General features: G+C 48.1%; 5 non-coding genes across 5 annotated transcripts; 3 read left to right on the forward strand and 2 right to left on the reverse strand.

The window, feature by feature from the left end:
- Window positions 1-15,025: 15,025 nt before the first annotated feature.
- Window positions 15,026-15,098, reverse strand: Trnat-ggu (transfer RNA threonine (anticodon GGU)). Its single transcript has one exon. It is a non-coding gene; the product is annotated as a tRNA-Thr (tRNA).
- A 395-nt stretch (window positions 15,099-15,493) lies between these two features.
- On the reverse strand, window positions 15,494-15,566 carry Trnat-ggu (transfer RNA threonine (anticodon GGU)). Its single transcript has one exon. It is a non-coding gene; the product is annotated as a tRNA-Thr (tRNA).
- A 93-nt stretch (window positions 15,567-15,659) lies between these two features.
- Trnat-ggu (transfer RNA threonine (anticodon GGU)) lies at window positions 15,660-15,732 on the forward strand. Its single transcript has one exon. It is a non-coding gene; the product is annotated as a tRNA-Thr (tRNA).
- A 395-nt stretch (window positions 15,733-16,127) lies between these two features.
- On the forward strand, window positions 16,128-16,200 carry Trnat-ggu (transfer RNA threonine (anticodon GGU)). The gene has a single exon. It is a non-coding gene; the product is annotated as a tRNA-Thr (tRNA).
- A 395-nt stretch (window positions 16,201-16,595) lies between these two features.
- Trnat-ggu (transfer RNA threonine (anticodon GGU)) lies at window positions 16,596-16,668 on the forward strand. The gene has a single exon. It is a non-coding gene; the product is annotated as a tRNA-Thr (tRNA).
- The last annotated feature ends 4,548 nt before the right edge of the window (window positions 16,669-21,216 follow it).

Below are 21,216 nucleotides of genomic sequence, written 5' to 3' on the forward strand. Positions count from 1 at the left end.
GCGCCCAAGTAAAGGTACGGCCCGAGCGACACTACCCTGCTAGCGCGCCTTCCTGTCTCTTCGCAAAAGCATAGATAAGCGCGTGCGCTACACCTTGCACAGTGCTACTGTAAAACCATATGCAACAGCACTTAAAATACCTAAAGGACTGCGGCTAAGGCTGACACCGGCAATGACCGATCTTAATGCAGATAAAATGGCGCGGTGGAACAACATTCTTGAGGACGCATCCTTGCAGCTAATGCAGGTAATAATAGGACACGGAGAAAGAAAGACATTAGAATTAGAGAAGTTGGAAACTTCCCTTCGGAGCAGCCCGGAGATATCGGAAACAGAAAGAGTGGAACTCAAGAGATACGAATCCCCAAAAGAAGGAGGTGTAATGAACGAAAAATTTAAAAAGATGCGGAGAGACAATATCCCCATTCCAGATCACTCCTTTAAGGAGCAGGGAGTTGGATGCTCGGGAAGCCAAACCAGAACTGAGAATTCTTCCATTCCGGATAATCCAACTGCTGTACCCTTGGGGGAGGAGAAAAGCGGATATCCTGTTGGTCAAACCCCATCTGAAAGTTCGGCGCATCCAGAATCCAACGTTGTCAACCTATCGGACGTACGCTCATAGAATCGGAACTTAAACTGCTATCAAAAGGTCTCACATTCTGCCCATCTACGGGTACATTTAATGAATTTGAGCTGTACCAGGACTTAGACAATTTTGCGAGGAACTTGCGCCTTCGTGAGTACTTCTACGACCAGGAAACGAACCCAGACGAAAAAATTCCGGGAGCATCAGACAAATGTTGGACACCGAGCGATGGTCGGGACAAATATCTTGATATGTACATTTCGGCCGTTCAAAAAGACCTATTGAATGCATTAATGAAAACAAACCCTGTCCGCAACAACCTATCAACTAATGAGTGGAAGGCCGTTTTCTCCCTCCGCCATCGGGATGACATTGTTATAAAGCCGGCGGACAAGGGCGGAGCAATAGTCGTAATTAACAAAACTGACTATATTAGAGAAGGACTCCGACAACTGAGCGATGATAATTTTGATGAGGAACTTCCTGTGGACCCAACACAACAGTTCGTATCGAAAATCACCCTTGAACTCACAAGGCTTCTTGAAAATGGCGATATAACTAAGGACATGTTTAAAGCAATGACGCCAACCCAATCAGCACCGGGACGCCTTTACCTGCTCCCCAAAATTCACAAAACTGGCAATCCAGGCCGCCCTATTGTCTCTTGCAATGGTACTCCAACAGAATCAATTTCCAGCTTTCTTGATTTTATTTTGAAAAACGCAGTTCCCATAATTCCGGCCTATATCAAGGACACAAACCATTTTTTGAGAGAGATGTCTGGACTGGTAATCCCCCCTGGCAGCTTCCTGGTTACAATAGATGTCTCATCGCTTTACACCAATATCCCCCATTCAGACGGCATCAGGTATACCGTGGAGGCATGTCAAAACGCTGATATGGCACTAGAGATTAATGAGCACGCCCTTACTACCCTACTTGACCTGGTGCTTCGTTACAATTATTTCCAATTCGAAAACAAACATTACCTTCAAATTAGCGGCACAGCTATGGGCACAAAAATGGCACCAAATTACGCGGACTTGTTCATGGCGGCACTCGAGGGACCCTTCTTGGAAGCTCAACCCGTTCGCCCGCTCATATACAAGCTATTCCTGGATGACATCTTTTTTGTCTGGCCGCATAACGAGGCAAGCTTGCATAAGTTCATTTCGGATTTCAACACGGTTCACCCCTCTATATCTTTTACGCATAATATCTCAAGGACATCGGTAAACTTTACAGACGTCACAATTCAGGTAGAGGGCACGATCACGATCACAGCTCTATATAGAAAACCCACAGATCGCCAGCAGTATCTGCACTTTGAAAGTGACCATCCACGGCATTGAAAGATGAGCATTCCCTATTCCCACGCCCACAGATACCGCAGAATTTGCTCGGACAACGCCGACTTTGACCACAATTCCCAACAACTAAAAAATGCCCTCATTCGTCAAAAGTACCCAGCAGCAGTGGTCGATGACTCCATCAACAGAGCTGGCAACCTAAATCGTGAGGAAATTCTACATGGAGGGAATTCCAGGAATGAGGGAAGCCAGACAAATCTTGTCCACACCCACTCATCTGCGTTGCCTAAACTTAACATTCTTTCGAGACATTTTAATATACTGCAGCAAAGTAGCCGGCTATCTTCAATTTTCCAAAAGCCCCCCCGAGTTGTTTATCGCCGCGGAAAAAACCTGAAAGATATGTTAGTCAGAGCCAAGACGACTACCATTGAGGGCACTCAACGGGGATGCCAGCCATGCAAGAAAACACGTTGTAAGGTCTGTTCACACATGACAACCACCACTATTGCTAAAGCCAGCTCCTCAGATTAGGTATTCAAAATAAATGCGCATCTAAACTGTGACAGCCAAAATGTCGTCTACGTGCTTCACTGTGACATCTGTGGCATACAGTACATCGGGCAAACAGAAACCGCCTTCCGTAAACGTTTTAACAACCACCGTTCTCACGCTAAAACACACCCGAACTTGCCCATTTCAAGACATGTCAGACTCCCAGGACATTCATTCGACCAAATTAAAGTCACTCTGCTAGAGACCGGTTTTCACACTAAACGGGAGCGCGAACAGAAGGAATCGTATCTTATTTATAAGTTCAAAACACTGACTCATGGTATCAACGAGAGCGCTGGCAGCATGTCGTGCCTCCGGAGGACCACGGAAGTTGATTGACAAGAGGAAGTGGATGCACATTGTTCCACCCCCTTTCCCCCAGCATAAAAGTTTTTTTTTATTTTTTTTAATTATTCAGGACGACCCACCATTAGCTCAGACAACGGGCGCATACCGAGAGGGAGCGCCGCCCAAAAAGCCGCCTAAGCCCCGCACTGGACGTGCTGCGCGATAAATGCTGTCCAGGTTGGGACAACTAGGAAGAGTAAGAAGAGAGAGGGGGGTGACGTTGAACGGCAGTGCCAGTGTGGCCGTACCTTGAAATTGTTGTGTTCTGATGAGACATAGCGGTAGCATAATTCAGTGGCTTTCTGTGTCGGCCCTCCATTGAACTTCACGCTTGTCGCGTCGTATGTGTGCCTTTACATTGCTCTACGCCGCGGCCAAGGACGGACGGGGCACTCGTCGTCTTCTCCGAACTCGCCGCGCCCCTGTGTAACTTGATCCCTGTCTTCCGCGCGGTCCGACCGCTGTGCCGCTCGCCGCTGGCCGCCGCTAGTGCCTTTCTCTGTCGCCATGTCGCGGCCTTTTAAAGGGCAGAAAAAGTAGACTTATCACCGGTTTCTTGGTAAAAGCAATGCCTCTTCGTTTAACGGTCTGTTCTGGGTGAACCCACGAAACAAATGCCGGGCCAAGACCGCGTCCTTAGTTACTACACCACCGCCCCGCTCTTCCCATCTGCCCTCATGCGTTGTCTGTATTTTCTTTGTCAGTTCATCCCAGCCGCAACGGGCCGATAGAAAACTTTGGTCCCGCTCCTTCCCCCCCCCCCCCGTGACGTTTTCTCACTAAAAGCACCGCCTTTCCTCCTGTTTTTTTTTTGTCCTCTCCCACCCAGCAAGTGCCGTGTTGTTACCGGATTTTTTACGTTCTCTGGCATATTCCCCTCTTTGAGGAGGGAGAGGAAGAGAGACTCCCTCGCATGCAGTGTGCATAGGGGTTCTGTGTTCATTGTGGGATTGTCCCTGAGGAAGGAAGTTCCACTTCCGAAACTGTCGGACTAATTTATAATAAACAAGTTAACCGCAAAGTTGTTCTTATCTTTTACCTGACTATATATATATATGTATATATATATATATATATATATACATATATAGTATAAGTAAAGAGTCGGATACACAGCAAGAACAATAACAAACATGGTTTACTTACGTAGCGGCAACGGGACTCGCCTTCATCAGAGTAAAGTTACATGATTTTGCTGTCGCAAACATTTGGAACACATTTCTTATATAGGTTTGCATAAACTGTGAGAAGGAGCGGAAAATGTTTCGGAAATGGAGAGTGTGCATACAGTCAGGCTACGCCTATGTTACAACAAAAAAAACAAAAGGGGGGGGGAGCGAGAGAGAGATAAAGGGGTCGTGTTAACAATGCAGCGTTCAAGGTTGCACCATGACGGGTCAACGTATGCCGCGCGGGCTGCAAGTTCAGACAATGGGGGAAAACTGGACAACCGCGGTTTGAAAAGAAAGGGAAGAGTATACAGTAAGGTATTCAGTGGCTGGGGAGACTGGTTGGGGCGGAAGCGAAGATGGGTGTGCCCCCCGCGGATGAAGAGAATAGACAGGGGGCACAAAAGAGCATTTCACAGAAGCTAGCAATTGAACAGGAAATAGGTAGGGTCACAAAAGGTTAAACATGAATAGATCACAAAGAGTTAAACATTCTTAAGTGGTGGTGGGAACGAGGCCTCCTTCCCCAGGACAAATGGCATTGTTGAGCCGCATTAGGCTAATAAAGCTGCTGTATTAGGAGAGTTTCTGCGAATTCTGATAGGAAACTCGAGGGTAGGAATAATGAACATAGTTATAAAAATTATAAAATTTATGGAACCGCTAATTTTAATCGAGGGATTAGCAGGTTAGTTTTCCGTAACTTTCATAATTCCAAGTGTGGCTGACCCAAACTTATAAATGAGATAAGATTCCCGAACCTCGCGGTCGTGGTGCGTTTTGAAGGCGGATTCTAAAATCGTTGCTTTAAGATGTTCAAATGCATGCCCGGGACTGTTCACATGTCTTGACAGGGGCAAATAAGGGCAGCTTTTTGCATGAGAGCGGCGATTATTGAACCGTATTTGGAAGGGCGTTTCAGTTTGGCCGATATATTGTTGCCTACAAACAGTGCACTCTAGAAGTTATACGACATTAGCGGAGTCACAGTTAAAGCCGGCCACATTCGTGCACTCTGCTTCATGCAAGAGCGCTGCAATCCTCTGGGCTGGCGCGACCCAGCCGCCGACCCAGTTGCGGCCCCGGCTATATTGCCAAATGACAGCGACTTTCCACCACTGCCTCCAATTCTGTCTAGTGTAAGGACCCCGGAGCAGTGTCGTGCCAGCAGCCCACCGCCACCGCCCCCCAGATCCACCGCAACCACGGCGCCCCGCGCGAGCGCCAGCGCCCCAACCCCGAAGTCCACGGACGAGCGTCGCGCCAGCGACATGCCAACCCCTACTGGCAAACCTGCAGCGGCCGCAACGCCCCGAGGGAACGCTCGCGGCGACACTAAGAAGCTCCCTGACCGGCGCCGCACCAACAGCATGCCACGCCCAACCTCCGCATCTTCAGCGACCGCCGAGCCCACGAAAACCAACAGTAGCGCGTCCGCCGGACCTTCCGGGGTCCAAAATCCAGCCCTCCGTGCCACATGCCCTTACAACCTTCGAAAGAATCGGCATAGCAGCAACTGACTACAACACAAAAAAACAGGTAACGCTGCCTCCTTCCCCGTTTCAAGACAGTTTTTAAAGCTAAGAAAAATCACCGAAAAGCGCATACGGTCCGAATTGCACGTTTCCGCTCTTGCACAGTACTTGACTGCCGCGGTCGCTCCCTGGGGCCTTAGGATTAGAATAAAACCTGCTACTACCGAACTGTCCCCGTCCAACATGAATAAGTGGAAACAGGTACTCGATAAATCATCTTTACAATTAACTGAAATAATCCTCAATCACTACGAAACTACGGCCCATTCTCTCCGAACGAAAGAGGAACTACTTAGTCAGGAACTAAGCAAGACGGAGTTGAACCTTTTAAGCAACAACGAACTAAGACGGCCTCCGCCATATCCCGAACAAAAGACCGAAAGTTTAACCGAGATAAGATTTCTAACACTGGCCACATGCGTAAGAACCTAACAAGCTCCGGCACTAGTAACTGCTTCAACTCTGACAATACGGCCGATAATGTCACTACGACTGCAATAAATGCTTCGACTACTGCACCCCAAACAGTTCAGTTAAACCCCTGTACTAATATTTTTCCCTCGCCTGCCGTCACAAAAGAAAACCTTACCGGGAATGTAATGAACCTTTCAAGTATAACCCTCTCCCCAGCTCAGATGAACGTCTTGTCAAAGGGCCTAAACTTTTGCCCGGCTACTGGTGGTTTTGATGAATTTCAACTTTTTAAGGACTTAGATAACTTCGCCAGAAACATGAGGCTACGAGAATACTTCTACGATCACCCCGCGACGGAAGAAGCCCGCAGAACCCTACCTAGCTATAAGCACTGGACCCCTCCCACACAGCGTGATAGTTGCCTCGACATGCACATCAAAGCTGTCCAACGCGATGTGCGAAAAGCATACCAAACACAAATTTCTTTCCACCACAACATGACTACCAACGAAAAGAAAGCCCTAGAGGAACTCGCAAGCTGTCCCGACATAATTATTAAACCTGCCGACAAGGGAGGCGCAATCGTAATCCTTGACAAAACCGACTATGTCAACGAGGCCAATAAGCAACTATCAGTATCGACGTTCTATAAAGCACTACCCAATGATCCCACTCAAGATTATAAGCAAATTGTCAAAGATAAACTTGCTGAGCTTGTTAAAAATAAAACAATAAATGAAACCACGGCTCGTTCCCTGATCCCCTTAAGCCCAGTAGCCGGTAAATTCTATCTTCTCCCAAAGATTCACAAGGTGAACAACCCAGGGCGCCGCATTGTTTCTGGCATTGGCACTGTTACCGAAAACCTCTCGCGCTATGTGGATAATCTCATTTGCGACATTCCGCCCAGCTTTCCCACCTTCATTAAGGATACCAATGACTTTCTCTCAGACATCTCAAAAATTGAAATTCCTGATAACTGCCTTCTAGTCACCCTTGATGTTGCGTCACTGTATACTAACATCCCCCATGAAGATGGCATCGCCGCGGTATGCCTTGCGTATGAGCAGTCATCGTGCGACAAACCTATCGACTCTTCTGCTCTCCAAACATTCCTTAGGCTCATTCTTGAACTTAACAATTTTGAGTTCGACGGAGTTCATTACGTGCAAGTTAGCGGAACGTCAATGGGAACTCGAATCGGACCTAACTGCGCTAATATCTTTATGGCTCACCTCGAATCAAACTTTCTTGACACCCAAAATTTAAAGCCAATATAGTATAAAAGGTATATTGATGACATATTCATGATCTGGCAACACGGTGAGGGGGAGCTCCTCACCTTCATTGAGGTATTTAACCTAGCCCATCCTAGTATTTCCCTTGCTCATTCCTATCGAAGACTCGCTCCAGTGCGCGGTGAAAGCGGTCGAAGACCAGCTCGAGGGAACGGGGCTGCAATGCTCCCCCGCCAAGTCGGAACTACTAATCCTGAAGGCCCCGCGAAGCCCCAAGAACGGGAAGGCGGCAAACATCCAAGTGCACACGGGCGACGGGTCGGCCATACCCGAGGTAGAGACCATCAGAGTCCTCGGACTACACATCCACGAACACCGACGCAACGCTCACACCGTCAAGTTACTGCAAATCAAAGCAAGCCGAGCACTCGGCCTCGTCAAGAAGATTGCCAACAGGCACGCCGGCATGAAGGAACGCAGCACGCTGAGGCTGGTCCAGTCGTTCGTCATAAGCCACCTGGCGTACGTGGCCGCCTTTCACAACTGGACCACGGCCGAACGCAATAAGCTCGACGCTCTCATACGCCGGGCATACAAAGCTGCGCTGGGCTTATACACCCACACAAATACACAGAACATGCTCGACTTAGGCTTGCACAACACGCTGAGCGAGATCATAGAGGCGCAAGCAACGGCGCAGATAGCCAGACTGGAAACGACGCGCACGGGCAGGGCCATCCTTGTCGCGGTAGGACACGAAACGAGGCTGCGGGAGAGCAAGAGGCGGCTGCCGCTGGCGCGCGAGGCCCGCGACAGCATCCGCGTCGCACCGATCCCACGGCACATGGATCCAACAGAGAACCATGAGCGTCGCCTGGCCAGGGCTCGCACCCTGGCAGAGACGTACGATAACGACGCCGGCGCCATGTACGTCAACGTGGCCCGATACCCCGACAACCGCCGACATGCCTACACGGCGGCGGTCGTGCAAGCAACCACCGGCAGAGTCGTCGCGGCGTGCAGCGTGCGTGTCGAGACGGCCACGGAGGCGGAGGAAACGGCCATAGCGCTGGCGGCAACCGCCAGAGGATGCACGACGGTGCTAAGTGACTCGAGGGAGGCAATCGCCAATTTCGCAAGGAACCAAGTGTGTGTTAACGCAGTGAGGGTGTGCGGAGCCCTGGACTCGCGGATGCCGATAACCTTGCGATGGTTCCCGGCCCACATGGGCAGCGTGGGACCCGTTCGCAACCGCAACGAGGACGCGGACAGGGCGGCGAGGGCGCTAACCGGACGCCCCGTCGGCCGGCGCGCCGCGTCACCTCGTGCGGCCAAAGAAAACAACGACGCCAGAGACGACAACGACAACGCAGAAGACGAGGGGGTGGAAGAACAGGAGCCCGCCCCGATTACAACGTATGGAGGGGTCCTGGAATGGCACAGGGAGCAACGTAAACGCTACCCTGCGCCGCACCCGGACCTCACCCGGCAGGAGGCGGCGCTCCTCCGACAACTCCAAGTGGGAGCGACGTGGACCCCGGTGTGGGCCGTGCATGTCACGCCCGAACGATACATCACGGACCAGTGTGCGGTGTGCGGGGCCGCGAGGGCGACCATGACCCACATGATGTGGGATTGCAACGACGCGGAAGCGGGAACGAATATACTACCGCCCCATCTCGCGCGTGCGGTGCGAGAGACGGACAAGGACACACAGAAAGCCGCCGCGCAGTTTGCGCTGGCGGCGATCACACGCCAGCAGTCGCGGCCGGCACCCCCCTCCTAGCGAGGGAGTGAGAGCCACCGTGACCTTTTAGCCGGCGAGTAAAGATGTTGTTTCCCCCCCCCCCTCCCTTGCTCATTCCTATTCGGAGCACAGTGTAAACTTTCTGGACGTCACCGTTACTACCTTCCAAGGTCGGCTTCAAACTAAACTGTATAGAAAACCGACAGACACGCGGCAGTATTTGCACTTCCGGAGTAGCCATGTCAGACACTGCAAGACAGCAACACCTTACAGCCAAGCCCACCGATTTAGGAGAATTTGCTCAAACCAAGCCGACTTTGACTCAAACTGTCGAGAACTCAAGACCGCCCTCCTGAATAAAAAATACCCTGAAAAAGTTATCGATGGCGCTATTGTAAGAGCCAACCAATTAGACCGTAACGAAATCTGTAAGAAAAAAGCCCCGAACGGGAACCCGCAAACTAACTTAGTTTTAACCCACTCATCCTCCGCTCCAAGAGTGTCAACCGTGCTAAAAAAAACATCACAATATCCTAATGCAAAGTGACCGCTTAAAAAGCATATTCCCCGAACCACCAGGCGTTGTCTACCGGCGTAATAAGAATTTAGGTGACTTTCTTACTAACTCTCGTATCAACCGACCGGCAACTACTGGCTGCATGCCCTGCAATAAACCCCGATGTAAAGTATGCCCACACATGAGCACTACACAGCGCGCCACCAGCACGGCTTCAGACTACTACGTAAATATAAAAGGCAACTTTAAAGGGGCCCTGAAAGGCATTTTGAGCACACTAAATGAACTAGCGCAATCGCTAGATTGGGTCGCCAACGTCACCTGTGCCAAGTATTACTCTTTTACGCGCAGCGGAAAGCTCACACTTTTGTTGCAAAGTTTGTCGCTTTTTTCTCACCCTTTCCTTCGTGTTTTTGGACGCCGCCATCTTCACATGTCTACATCATTGATTCCCAGATGTTCGTCATGAGCTAGACATCCTGCTATTGGGCGGCTTTTTCACGCACTTCCGGCAAAGAGATGAGTCGTCTGCTCAGCGTCGGCTCGCCGGCTGATCTGCCAGCGGAGTGCCGGAGTGCTTTGACATTTTACGACAAACGAAACAAGCGTAAACAAACGCTTAACCGTTTGTATTGAATGCAACACGGCCATAACACGACGTGGATTTTATCTTACGTGAGTACGTACCATAAAGAAAGTCCCGTGGCATTTCTTTGGTGCAATCGCAGAGAACGCCCTGAGCCGAATGCCCGGGTTTGACGCGTACATTTTATTCAACTTCAAAACAATCCAGAGATGCGTTTCGAACGAACGCAACGTCACAACACGCGTTGCAAGTCTGAACCGCGATTGACAGACGATGAGTTGCCTCCTCCTGCCCGTCGTAAATACGGCACTCACCTCACACCCGGTTTGCGGGGACGAGCAGCAAGTCACAACTCTGGCGCGCAAGCGAGAAGGCTTTTAGCCAGGCACACTGCACATACCCCATGCGAGGTTGAGTGGTACGTCGTTCGAGAAAGATAATCCAGACCATGGGAAGCACTATCCACCCGCAGAAGTACAATGTCGCATTTCATCGCGAAACGAACGCGTCCACAACACACAGGAGGCGATGCACACACACACACACAGCTTCGGTCGCTGCATTGGCTTAGCTGCAAGCTTCGTTCGGACAATCAGCGATGCTACGACGATACAGAGCTGCGTGAGGACGACGTGCTAACCACTTCACGTATTTAAAAACACAGGGGCAAAGAACTAGGTTCATCGGAAGCAAAAAATTTTTCCTCCATTATAGTGCCTGAAATATACTGGCTAGTGTGCCGAGGGCGGGCTCCAGGCGGGCGCCGGGAGAGATGTACGCGGCCGTCTGCCGCTTGGGGCACTGCCGTGCGGGAGTGTGCGCGTTCATCCGGCCCGAGCAGATCGCGCGGTTACCTCCGAGCTGCGTAGCAGACGGCAACGGCAGAACTTTCCATTCCCGCTTGCGACGAAAGCGAGCGAAAGCGACGGGAATTCTGTCGCGAAACCAAAATTTGTCCCGACCATTCGACAAAAACGATCGTCGCGCGACAAAGCGACGGAATTCCTGCCGCTCTCACTCGCTTTCGTCGCAAGTGCGAACGGGCCTTGATGCGCAATCTCAGCCCCACATAAAACAAGCTCTTGCTTGTCGCCTGAGCATACGGTTGATATCTGACTACGTTACACTGTGCTTGCCAGTGTATTTAAACAATGTCACTAGGTTTGAAACGTACGCGCTCGGCGTGCAGCTTTGTAAACGCAAGCGGTTTCACATACGCACGCTATTTTGCTGCTAATAGAGTTTTAGTACAGCGTTTGTGGCCTTTGCATACGCTAAACGCTAAATTTTTGCGTCCCGCTACGTGACACCGTGATGGTAGTTTTAGTAGAGCGTCTCATCAGTTTTGCGTAGCGACACACTAATGCATACGGCGCCATCTGTCAAATGTTTTCCGAAATGTCTCGCCGGCTGATCTGCTAGCGGAGTGCCGGAGTGTTTGGACATTTTACGACTATCCAAACAAGTGCAAAAAAACGCTTCCCCGTCAGTGTTGAATGCAACAAATGGGTGCAGCTTGTCAGAACACGGGTTCTCGCTGATCGAGTGCGGCGTTGGTTTGCTCTGCGCCTTCCCGTTCATCGCCGCTGATAAAGAGATCCGATCCGGCGCGTTTTGTGCACGGGTTCTGTGTCGGTTGAAAATGTCTTTTTTCACATGCCGCCGGTAGTAGGAATTACAACCACCGCAAAATAACAACCGGCACCAGCGGGGCCACATCTGAGACCGCGCTTTCTGGATAAACAGTGCGCGGTGCACCAAAGGGAACGAGCGCACGATTCTCCCCACGCGGCTGCGAGTTCGCCGCCGATACCAACTGCAGCCCTGCAGCTACCTACACCGCGAAAGGGCAAGGCCAGGCCGCACATAAGCGGCCAGGTCATTCGTTCGCTTTTCCAGCCTGTGTCCGTGGTGTCTACAGAGATGAAAAAGCCGAAAGAGCTGGCCCGTAGCAGACGGCAGTCTGTGGGAGCGCAATAGCGGAAGTACGTCACCGCTGGGGAGCGGAGCATCATGGGAGGGGAGGCCAACAGCGAAGAAACAGTTGAAAGGAGGAGGAAATACGGCGCGACGATAATTCGCGGTTTTTGATTTACGATTTCTCAGCTAATACTCATCGCTTTAACAAAATTCTTGCAGGAGGAGATTGCTAATACATTGCTTTATTTGGTTACATGTACATCCATGCATCGGCGGAAGGCATTTCAGGACCCCTTTTAACTGTGACTCCGCTAATGTCGTATATCTACTAGAGTGCACTGTTTGTAGGCAACAAAATAACGGCCAAACTGAAACGCCCTTCCGAATACGGTTCAATAATCACCGCTCTCATGCAAACAGCTGCTCTTATTTGCCCCTGTCAAGACATGTGAACAGTCCCGGGCATGGATTTGAACATCTTAAAGCAACGATTTTAGAATCCGCCTTCAAAACGCACCACGACCGCGAGGTTCGGGAATCTTATCTCATTTAAAAGTTTGGGTCAGCCACACTTGGAATTAATGAAAGTTACGGAAAACTAACCTGCTAATCCCTCGATTAAAATTAGCGGTTCCATAAATTTTATAATTTTTACAACTATGTTCATTATTCCTACCCTCGAGTTTCCCATCAGAATTCGCAGAACCTCTCCTAATACAGCAGCTTTATTAGCCTAATGCGGCTCAACAATGCCATTTGTCCTGGGGAAGGAGGCCTCGTTCCCACCACCACTTAGGAATGTTTAACTCTTTGTGATCTATTCATGTTTAACCTTTTGTGACCCTACCTATTTCCTGTTCAATTGCTAGCTTCTGTGAAATGCTCTTTTGTGCCCCCTGTCTATTCTCTTCATCCGCGGGGGGCACACCCATCTTCGCTTCCGCCCCAACCAGTCTCCCCAGCCACTGAATACCTTACTGTATACTCTTCCCTTTCTTTTCAAACCGCGGTTGTCCAGTTTTCCCCCATTGTCTGAACTTGCAGCCCGCGCGGCATACGTTGACCCGTCATGGTGCAACCTTGAACGCTGCATTGTTAACACGACCCCTTTTTCTCTCTCTCGCTCCCCCCCCCCTTTTGTTTTTTTGTTGTTGTAACATAGGCGTAGCCTGACTGTATGCACACTCTCCATTTCCGAAACATTTTCCGCTCCTTCTCACAGTTTTATGCAAACCTATATAAGAAATGTGTTCGAAATGTTTGCGACAGCAAAATCATGTAACTTTACTCTGATGAAGGCAAGTCCCGTGCCGCTACGTAAGTAAACATTGTTTGTTATTGTTCTTGCTGTGTATCCGACTCTTTACTTATACTATTTCTGCGCGCTTTGTGAGTTTATCTTTCTCTAGATTTCTATACATATATATATATATATATATATATATATATATATATATATATATATATATATATATATATAGACTGAAAAGATAAAAACTCACACAGAGCGCGAAAAAAATAAGGTTAGTAGAGACAGAGACAAACGAGAAAGACTTAGAAAATAAAAATAAGTTTACTGACGTTTCAGGGAGAGGACTCCCTTTCTTCAGAGTGCTCTCCCTGAGTCCTCTCCCTGAAACGTCACTAAACTTATTTTTTTTCGCGCTCTGTGTGAGTTTTAATTTTTTCAGACTATATATATATATATATATATATATAAATACATACATACATATAATAAATCGTTAGGCTAATGAAGGTTTTTAGTAAAAGGGGGCGCAATCAAAAAACAAAAGTTTACTTCGAAAACATAACTTTACATCCACATTTGGGACGTAAACTCTTGATAAAGGACGGTCCCCGTCTGAAACGTCGATGTAAAATCATGGCTTCGGAGTAAACTTCGTAAGGTTTTTATTGCTCCCCTTTTTACTATATATATATATATATATATATATATATATATATATATATATATATATATATATATTTATATATAATATATGTAGCGAATCAGAATAGGAAATGAGGGGCTCGTTGAAAATAACACAGAAATAAGGGTTGGCAGTCGAGAAAACCTCGGAAAGCAAAGGGGAGGATGTGGTAGATCATTGAAACAGATTAAGAATTTGGAAAGAAAGAAAGAAAGTGAAGAAAAAATGCCCGCCAGGCATTTTTTCTTCACTTTCTTTCTTTCTTTCCAAATTCTTAATCTGTTTCAATGATCTACCACATCCTCCCCTTTGCTTTCCGAGGTTTTCTCGACTGCCAACCCTTATTTCTGTGTTATATATAATATATGTATATATATTTTGGGGACGGCTATTGTTTCCTGGAAATTATCTCTGCCTCTTTTGCTACAACCGTGGACACAAGATTAAAAGTACAATCAATTATATATGCATTATTGTTCAGTATAGGTACAAGTTTGAATACGTGTGTGCATAGTAGTTTGGCAATATTTCATTTCGATAGCAGAACGGTGCTTTTATTATCTTTAATTTCTTAATCCGGCTATGCTGTCCCGCATAAAAGCAGAGTTTGCTTATGCGGGCTGGCAGTTGCATCTGTCTTAAAGATGAAATAAAATGTATGTATGTACGTTGGTTGATTGATTGATTGATTGAAGGGTTTCAAGGGTTTAACGCGCGGACGTAACTCCGGGGAAGAAGCGCGCCGTAGTGGAAGGCTCCGGATTAATTTTGACCACCTGAGGATCTTTAACATGCGCCGAAATCTCGTACACACGGGCGTGTTTGCTTTTCGCCTCCATCAGAAAAGCAGCTGGCGCGGCCAGGAATCGCACCCGCGACCTCGTACCCAGCACCGCAACGCCTTGGCCTCTGAGCCACCGCGACGGGTTGTATGTATGTATGTATGTATGTATGTATGTATGTATGTATGTATGTATGTATGTATGTATGTATGTATGTATGTAGCGAATCAGAAAATGGGAAATGAGGGGCTCCGTGAAAATAAGACAGAAAATAAGGGTTGGCAGTCAATAAAACCTCGGAAAGCAAAGGGGAGGTTGTGGTGGGTCATAGAAAGAGATGAAGAATTTTTTTTTAGTCGAAAAGAAAGTGGTGAAAAAATGCCCGCCGGGTGGGATCCGAACCCACGACCTCCAGAATACCGGTCTGGTGCGATAACCACTACGCTACCGGCGGGGCTGTTTCCCCAGCACTTTCTCGGGTATTTATGTTAAAGGTATTTTTGTTTCCTGTACTTGGGGGTGGTAGCCAGCGCCACTCGGACTACTCGGGGTGAAGGGGACCTTCTTTTCAACCCCCGGGCCGTGACTCGAGCGTCTACGACATGTCAAGAGTGGTCGACCAGCGTTGAACCCTCTTAAGCTTCCTTTGGCACCAAGACTGCCAGAACAGAGGCCCTCGCTAAGCATGTAGCGAATCAGAAAATGGGAAATGAGGGGCTCCGTGAAAATAGGACAGAAAATAAGGGTTGGCAGTCAATAAAACCTCGGAAAGCAAAGGGGAGGTTGTGGTGGGTCATAGAAAGAGATGAAGAATTTTTTTTGAGTCGAAAAGAAAGTGGTGAAAAAATGCCCGCCGGGTGGGATCCGAACCCACGACCTCCAGAATACCGGTCTGGTGCGATAACCACTACGCTACCGGCGGGGCTGTTTCCCCAGCACTTTCTCGGGTATTTATGTTAAAGTTAACATAAATACCTTTAACATAAATACCCGAGAAAGTGCTGGGGAAACAGCCCCGCCGGTAGCGTAGTGGTTATCGCACCAGACCGGTATTCTGGAGGTCGTGGGTTCGGATCCCACCCGGCGGGCATTTTTTCACCACTTTCTTTTCGACTAAAAAAAAATTCTTCATCTCTTTCTATGACCCACCACAACCTCCCCTTTGCTTTCCGAGGTTTTATTGACTGCCAACCCTTATTTTCTGTCCTATTTTCACGGAGCCCCTCATTTCCCATTTTCTGATTCGCTACATGCTTAGCGAGGGCCTGTGTTCTGGCAGTCTTGGTGCCAAAGGAAGCTTAAGAGGGTTCAACGCTGGTCGACCACTCTTGACATGTCGTAGACGCTCGAGTCACGGCCCGGGGGTTGAAAAGAAGGTCCCCTTCACCCCGAGTAGTCCGAGTGGCGCTGGCTACCACCCCCAAGTACAGGAAACAAAAATACCTTTAACATAAATACCCGAGAAAGTGCTGGGGAAACAGCCCCGCCGGTAGCGTAGTGGTTATCGCACCAGACCGGTATTCTGGAGGTCGTGGGTTCGGATCCCACCCGGCGGGCATTTTTTCACCACTTTCTTTTCGACTAAAAAAAAATTCTTCATCTCTTTCTATGACCCACCACAACCTCCCCTTTGCTTTCCGAGGTTTTATTGACTGCCAACCCTTATTTTCTGTCCTATTTTCACGGAGCCCCTCATTTCCCATTTTCTGATTCGCTACATGCTTAGCGAGGGCCTCTGTTCTGGCAGTCTTGGTGCCAAAGGAAGCTTAAGAGGGTTCAACGCTGGTCGACCACTCTTGACATGTCGTAGACGCTCGAGTCACGGCCCGGGGGTTGAAAAGAAGGTCCCCTTCACCCCGAGTAGTCCGAGTGGCGCTGGCTACCACCCCCAAGTACAGGAAACAAAAATACCTTTAACATAAATACCCGAGAAAGTGCTGGGGAAACAGCCCCGCCGGTAGCGTAGTGGTTATCGCACCAGACCGGTATTCTGGAGGTCGTGGGTTCGGATCCCACCCGGCGGGCATTTTTTCACCACTTTCTTTTCGACTAAAAAAAAATTCTTCATCTCTTTCTATGACCCACCACAACCTCCCCTTTGCTTTCCGAGGTTTTATTGACTGCCAACCCTTATTTTCTGTATGTATGTATGTATGTATGTATGTATGTATGTATGTATGTATGTATGTATGTATGTATGTATGTATGAATGTATGTTTGGATGGATGGATGGATCAATGGATGTATGTGTGGATGGATGGATGGATGGATGGATGGATGGATGGATGGATGGATGGATGGATGGATGGATGGATGTATGTATGCACGCACGTGCGATGAAAGAGGACGCGCCAAACGGTTTCCTTCCCTCAAGCTGTTAACGACCTGGGTGACTTAACGAAAGAATATGCCGCACATGAATTCTAAGGTTCTATCCTGCTGACAAAGTTTAGAATGTAAAATTTTCTCCCGGATTTGCAAAAGCATTGTACCGATGGCATTGTAACAATAACACATAAAAAAAGACGGCATTTTAAACGGAAACGAATGAGCTTTGAAAAACACTCATGTTCTAAGCGAAATCAGCGATTTGTGACGTCTCTGAAAGAACCACATCGTGAGCCAGAAGTCTGGTAACAAGCTCTTTTCCTTCAAACAAAAGATTCATTAATCGAATAACCAAGTGGAGGCACCCGTTCCCGTTTCTCGCTCCCATGACTGTAACACCAAAGATGCAGTTTTCTGATTTCCGGCAAGAAAAATGAGGATCCATCAGATCAATAAAAAAGCTGTGTGCGAACCTGTGCTTTAAAGGGTCCATGAAGACAAATTTCAACTTCGTTTATCTCTAAAGAGCTAGGCTTCAGTAGCTCACTCAGTTCCATTCCGACCACGAAAGACGTTTTTTAACCAATAAAAACCCAAGAAATACTTAAGAAATTTCAGATTTCGCGCCATTGACGTGTTATGGGAGCGCGTGACGTCTTATGGGCCAGCACTAAAAACATAATTTTCAGTGCGTTATCTGCACGTTAGCATTCAAGTGTTGCGATCAAACGGCGCTGGAGGCCCAATTACAATCGTCCAGTCATGTGTCCTGGCGTTTGATCAGCTCGGTCGCCGTCGATTGCCCAAATAAGCTTCTGTGACGTCAGAGAAAAGTTGCCGGAAACTGGCTAGCGAGTCGCCCCTGCTTTGCACGTTTTCTTCAATATCTTCGTTATCTTTTCGAAGTTTGCGATAAAATCGGTATCGTTGTTATCAGGACAAAGCACTATTTCTAACGTACCAAACTTGTATTTGGTCTTCATGATCCTTTACGGGAATAAAACAGCATCAGTGTGTAACAAATGACCAAACGAAGGCCCACAAAATATCCACATGTTAACGAAGAAGCCCAGCAGAATTGTCAAAACCAGAAAACAAACTCTGCCTCACGCGTAGAGATGCCTGATAGATGCCATCAGAGCAGCATGGCTTCAGAGGAGATTGTGCTGGTCAAGCCAAAACGTGGAAAAACTCTGAAAAGCCCGCCGTCGAAACAAGTAAGCGCAAACAGCGAACCCGATTGGCTCAACGACGCGCCAGCACGAGTACTTTAAAAAACTCTACGGAAGGACCTAATCAACTGCCGATTGGTCAGAACAATGACCAAGAAAAGAAAATCCCAACAGAGAAAGATGGATATTCGCATGAAGAAACTCAGCCAGTACATACGGTTTCTAAGACGCGACAAGCAATCCGACATGCATTCCACGTCATGCTTTCGCGAAAACTGTGAGATCATCAACACACAGGGCATCGATATGTGTCATCATCGTCATCGGCGTCTCATCAGCCTGTATATACCCGTTGGAGAGCGAAGGCCTCTATCATACATATCCAATTGTCATGGTCGTGTGCTAACTGCGACAAACTTTATCCCCGCAAACTTCTACATCCAATCTGCACAGCTGACTTTGTGCAGCCACCGCCCAAAATTGCCATTTCTAGGGATCCACTCTGTTACCCTTAAGGACCAACGGTTATGTTGCCATCGAATTACATGCCCTGCCCACGCCAATTTTCTCTGCCTAACTTCTACTAATAGGTCTGTCCCCTCACCCAATCCACTCTTTTCTTTTCCCATAAGTTACAACAATCATCTTTTGTTCTATTTCTCGCTGAGACGTGCTGTATTCAAAGTGGCCACACAGACAAAGTGCAAGTTTTGTTGCTCAAAAGAGTTTGTGCGTTGTGGTGCCCCCAGCGCTTTTCCGGAAGCAAATGATGGTTTATTCACTGACAAATTAATCCTCTTAGATGACAATTTTTATTCTTGCGCCAAATCGTGCGTTTTTGTGACGTCTGGAATGATTTTATATGTGCTAAGGAGCCTTGTTTACCGTTAGTTAATCTAGATGGCTCCACCATACCGTGGCAAGCCGTTTTATGCCTTCGTTTTTGACCGTATTTGCACCTGACTTATGTTTGTGAAGGTAAAAATAATCTTTTCGTGTAACATGGTGTTCGCTCGCAAACATGGCCACTTAAGATACCGTCGCTTACGCTATTCGGCCAGCGTCATCTGAGACAACCCTAAAGTGCCGCATTGCTGTGCAGCTAAGCAGCATAGCGCGCGCAGTACCAACAGGTGTACGGATCGGTACTTCTAAGCAGTAACTACCACTGTTCCTCGGCAGCATTCCTACTGCTATAAAAAGAATGTGCCCTAAATGTAAGATCAAAATGCTCTTTCGGCAAGCCTGTAGCCCTCCTATTTTGCGTTTGCTTTGTCGTGATCAGCCAAGCGCCGAACTGTCACATATGATATCATAGGTTCTGTTGCAGAACACGAGCTAGTGGGTCGGGTGGTCATTCTATTTTTTGAAATTATGTAGCTTATTTGAGCGACATTTACGTTAAAAGAGGTATCAGTATGATTTTATTGGGACAATCTTTTGAATGGACCAAATTTGTCTTTTTTCTGCATGGCCCCCTCAAGTTGAACCCTTTTTTTGTGCCTCCAATTTTTTCCCCCAAGGTGAGCACTGGTAAGATGCAGCTGTTATGCACTTTCCTCTTCAGGTACAATTGTAGGCTGCTATTTATTATCTGAGAATGCCTGCCCAATGCCATACACGCCATTGTGATCCTTCTAATTATGTCTGCCTCTTAGTTGGGATGCGGGGTCACTACAAGGCCTAAGATGATATAATCGCTTACTACGTCCAGGGCCTCGCCGCCTATCTCACCGCTGTGCTCTCCGGAGGCTACCGAGCGTTAATTTATTTTCTGCATGTTAATTTTTAGCCCCGCGATTCTAGTGTGCTTGTCCAGTGCGGCAATCATGTTTTGCAATCGGTCCCCCAGTTTACTTAGTAAGCCCACGTACTCAGCAAATCTGAGGTTACTGACGCACTCTCTGTTAACCCTTACGTCCACCTGGTTTTTATCCAATGTTCTGAATATCTCTTGTGAACATGCTGTGAGCAACATTGGAGAGATGGTGTCTCCTTGTCTGACGCCCGTCCTTGTAGTATTTTTCTGCTCTCCTTATGGAGGACTATGCTAGCTGTCGACCCATTGCAGATATCCCCTGTTGCTTTTATGTAATACTTCTCTACGCCCCGATTCCGGAATTCGGGCATTCCTGCTGAGGATTCCATTGAGTCAACTGCTTTGTCATAATGTATGAAGGCTATATATAGGAGTTGAGCATACTTCGCGCATTTCCTTATGCCCTGATTAATCGTGTGAACATGGTCTAATATCTAATAGCCTGTACAAAACAGTGCTTGTTCATTAGTTTGACAGAAATCAATGCTGGCAGAAATGCTGTTAGCGATTACCTTCGTAAGTACCTTGTAAACGGCTGACTGTAAGCTCATGGGCCTGTAATATTTGAAGTACTTGACGTCACCTCTTTATGTGATAGGCTTATTTTCCTGTTGTTCCATGATTCCAGCACACTCGCGGTCATTAGGCATTGCGTATACATGTTTACCAGGTTTCATATTACAATTTTCTTGCCATGCTTCAATAGTTCTAGTGTTATCTGATCCTCACCAGGTGGTTGCCCTCTTTCATTACTTTCAAAGCCTTCTTCACTTCTTTTGCTACTATTGGGATGTCTACCTCCTCTGACTTACTTCCTCGTCCAGTAATATCCTCGTTGTCACGGATACTGTAGATGTCTATATAAATGTGATGAGGCGCTCGTGAAAGAGAAAGAAGAGGGCCGAGGAGCGCGCAGAGCGGGCAGAAGAATCGAATCAGGCAGCGTTCAGCGGACGCGTTTGACGTGCTGGGCGAGTGAGCGCGGCCCTGTTATCGCTTGAAGCTAAAAGCCAGTGTCCCAACCGCTGCTATCGCCTGAGAGCTGTCGGCCGCTCAGTGCGGTCGGACGTCCAGGACCATGCACAGTGGTTGACGGCTCGATGGCCCAGCGGCGGTTGTAAGCCGGCATTTCCCCGAACCGCGCCCTCTGGCCCAGCGTGTCACCAGATCCAGGCACGGGCCAGCAGACAGACGTCGGTAGCCGGGCTCAGCGGCCGACGACTCTCAGGCGACAGCAGCGGTTGAGACCCTGG

The sequence above is a fragment of the Haemaphysalis longicornis genome, unplaced genomic scaffold (assembly GCF_048455015.1).
Source record: "Haemaphysalis longicornis isolate Haplotype H1 unplaced genomic scaffold, Haemaphysalis longicornis Haplotype H1 scaffold_12, whole genome shotgun sequence".
Lineage (NCBI taxonomy): Eukaryota > Metazoa > Arthropoda > Arachnida > Ixodida > Ixodidae > Haemaphysalis > Haemaphysalis longicornis.